The 3,978-nt window shown below is 35.0% G+C and overlaps 1 protein-coding gene across 7 annotated transcripts in view; it reads right to left on the bottom strand.

The window, feature by feature from the left end:
* The window catches only part of LOC106877248 (neuropeptide S receptor), a 543,162-nt gene that overhangs the window by 332,501 nt on the left and 206,683 nt on the right, over positions 1–3,978 (bottom strand). The window contains exon 4 of one of the 7 annotated variants that reach the window (XR_008263603.1): positions 87–642. The exons of the other annotated variants lie outside the window; for them this stretch is intronic. The gene's annotated coding sequence lies outside the window, so the exon portion shown is untranslated. Of the gene's footprint in view, positions 1–86; positions 643–3,978 lie in introns of those variants that run through there. 7 annotated transcript variants of the gene reach the window in all.

Genomic DNA, 3,978 nt, shown 5'->3' with positions numbered 1-3,978 from the left:
ATATATATATATATATATATATATATATATATATAGTAGAATTTACTTGTATTAATTAAAACAGGAGCTCAGTTAGGGGCCTGCGACATTTGATGTAGCACGGAAACCGAATGAAGCTGTGTTAATTGAGATATATGTAAATATATATGTAAATATATATATACACACACATGTACGTATGTGTATGTGCCTGCGTGTGGATATGTAAATAGACATGACATATAAGTGTAAACTTATGCATGTTGGTACTTTATCAAGATACATATGTAAATGCATATTTGTATATATCGACGTGTCTTTGCGTGTCTGTGTGTGTGCTGTGTGTGTGTGTGCGCGCGTTCAATAAATATATTCGTTTCCTCTGGCTTTCCATGTAAATAAACTGGAGTTCTTCCATTGGGTAATTCTACCAGGATATTGTAACATGCACACTCCGACCTTGGTGAAGGGCCCAAGAGAAAAGCAGTTGGTTGAGACCCTCCAGCAAGATCGAAATATGCATATCCATGATTCTCTCACAGTCGGAACACATCAAAAGTTTCTTCAATCCAGCGTCATGATTTACCATTCCAGAAGATTCCAGTGTTTTCAGGAGAGGTCTTCATGTCTCGTGTGCGTCATCATCGGATCATCACCTGAAAGCTTTTTAACAGCATTTTGATACGATCGCAAAATCACGCACGGACAAATGCATACAAGCTCACACTTAGACATGCACATGCTAGAAACTGACTCATTAAAAACAGACAGACAGACAGATAGACAAACACACACACACACACACACACACACACACACACACACACACACGCGCACACAGTTCTTCATGCATAATAGGATGCATAGAGAGTGACAACAGAAAGGCCACTACATGGAACATAAGCAGCAATTTAGACTTAAAAAATAAGAAATGAATACAAAATGGTTGCAGCATCATTTTTTTATAAGCAGCTTAACACATAACAGGTATATACACAAAGATTTCACATAGATATTTCTGTGATAATAAACACACATACATACACACACACACTGACACACACATATGCACACATATATATATTTATAGCTATTATGTATAAGTACATGTATACTTACATATACATATTATGTATAAATTCATACATACATACAGTGGTACGTACATACATACATACATAAACGACACAAAATGCAATAAACGAAATTCTTTATTAAAAAATCCCTACAATTATTTCCACGCATTTTCGCATCTGTAGTCCGCAGGTGAGATGTTTTGCAGTTCTTATAGTACTCTTCGGGTGACTGTTTAGAAACGTTTCTGGTTATATAGCCCCAGCATTTCACTTATTTTGATAGAGTAAGCCCAGATTGATCTGTCATTCAAATATTCTTACATACATGCATATATTCACACATACATACTCACATACTAATTTTCATACATGTGTGTGTATGTAGGTGTTTGCGTATGCGTGTATGTGTCTGTATGTGCCTGTGTGATTTGACATTTTTACACCTGGCTTATTAAAACATTGTATTGAATGCGGAAGCGAAGAGGATATACTAATAAGTTAGTTTTCCCGTCTATTACAATTCTTTTGTCAGAAAATCTGCAAATAAATACATGAAATTTATATGTATGTGTGTGTGTGTATATATATATATATATATACACACACACACACACACACACACACACACACACACACACACACACACACACACACACACACACACACATATATATATATATTACTTTTTTTTATTTATGCGTCCTTTTAAAGCCTAGCCAGGCTCATAGGCCCAGTTTCCCGGTTTCTATGGCGTATGTGTTTCCGGAAATCACCCCGAATCTTGATACACAATATTGTTTTGAGCTGAGGGGGTTGCTAGATTCCCTTGTTCGAAAATATAAGGACACAGATCGTGTCGTATAGCCAGCTGGAAAAGGTGTTTCCTGGGGCTAAATTACCACAACATTCGTCCTAAACCAGGACTGCCATGTTATATTGGCAAAAATCTTTACTCCAATTGTAATATGGTTAACATAAAGTAAAAAATGGATTCATTTACAATTATTATGCGTTAAAAAGCGCCGACGTATCCTGCATCCAAATCTATATAGGGTGGAAGAACCAAGATTTTCCAGTATTGATGGAATGGCACTGGTTGGATGTATTATTTCGTACATTACATGATGATAACTTATCAATAAAATGGTGGTAAAACGTCGATAAAACATTTTTAGGATTATGCAGTAAATGGAGTTACACCAGTCTAGAAAATTACTATTTGTAAATCTCACAACAAGAGATATTCAGCAACGGTACTTTGGAATAAAGATTGTTTACCAACGCAACATGGCTGTCCTGGTTTAGGACGAATGTTGCTGTAATGTAGCCCCAGGAGACATGTCTATATGTTAATGTTTATGAAAACTCTTTGGATATTTGAGAATTTTCACATATATCAAGATATTTCGTCATTGAATCGATCCATTTTTGTTGGATGGATTCGATGAAATAATTTCCAAGTTTGAAGCTCTAATTCTATTGTCACACACTCACACGCACACGGGAGCTGTCGAAAGAAGTTCCTATCGAAAACCAACCACGTTGTGAAGCTTCCTCTTATTTTGGTTTATAAAGTAACACTTGTCTTACAAGACAACCAGACTATTTGCCAACAGACTCTTTTATAAGGTAATATCAACTACAAAAGCCAAGCACATATTTATGATAGCTTCAGATATCAAAATATATAGCGCAGGTTTATGAAATTAGCTCGAATATATAACTGTTTGTTCAAATATACTATTATTTTGCCGCAATTTTAAACTTTTTGGAAATATATTCAACGTATTGCACCGGCTTTCATTAGTATAATCAAATGAGTAAATGATTATAAACTTCGAATAAAGAACAAGTCTGCGGGCATATATAGACTATAGAGTTGAAACTAGTAACGGTTCAGGAAAACCTACCAATCTAATGCAGTAAAGTGTTAACTGCAGTGGAACATTCGCCAAAATTCAATCGGCTGAGCACAGTTTTTCTAGTTCTAATTGGACTATAATCAATATTTAGTATTTTGTACGGTAATAAATGACAAACTATCGAAGATCTATCTCGGTAAACAAATAGAAAATCATTCACCAATATACACGTATGCATAATTACATTTACATATACGGATCTGTTTATATGTATGACACGCACACACATACATATGTATGTGTGTGTGTGTGTGTGTGTGTATGTGTGTGTGTGTGTGTGTGTGCATATATACGCGAAGTATTTGGGCATTGATTTTAAGTTCTTAACAATGGGGGAGTAATCAATATTCAATAAAGAATGTAGGTCCTTTTATACGAATTTCGGTTCCATTGAACTACGTAGTCAGGTATTCATTGGAATTTGGAATCGAAAAGATAGTTATATACACACACACACACACACACACACACACACACACACACACACACACACACACACACACACACACACACACACACACACACACACAAACATGCATATATCTAAATGTATATCATCTTTAATCGGAAGAAAGTTACAAATGTAACTCTGTTCCGGACCGTTTCTTCAATGTTCATTATCGAACTGATAGATCAATGCCACTGTGTCATGTACCAATTGCTCGAAAATCGAAACAACTTTTTAACTTTCTTCTAAATGCAAATAACACAAAATACATACACACATATGTCGACTTCTGTTTTACTGTTTGTTCAAATAAACTTGTGTTCAAACATGATCCAATCCATCACTGGAACTGTAAAATGCTGTAAAACTTTCCAGAAGTTTATCATTTAAATATATATGAGCATGTCTAGATGTGTAACTAGCTATATGCGTGAGAATACATGCATAAAACATACAAATCTGCATATATGCATACATACATACATACATACATACATACATACGTACGTACGCACATACATACATACATACATACATACATACATACATACAT

This window comes from Octopus bimaculoides, chromosome 3 (genome assembly GCF_001194135.2).
Source record: "Octopus bimaculoides isolate UCB-OBI-ISO-001 chromosome 3, ASM119413v2, whole genome shotgun sequence".
In the NCBI taxonomy this organism is placed as follows: Eukaryota; Metazoa; Mollusca; class Cephalopoda; order Octopoda; family Octopodidae; genus Octopus; species Octopus bimaculoides.
This window is presented reverse-complemented; position numbering and strand designations above follow the sequence as displayed.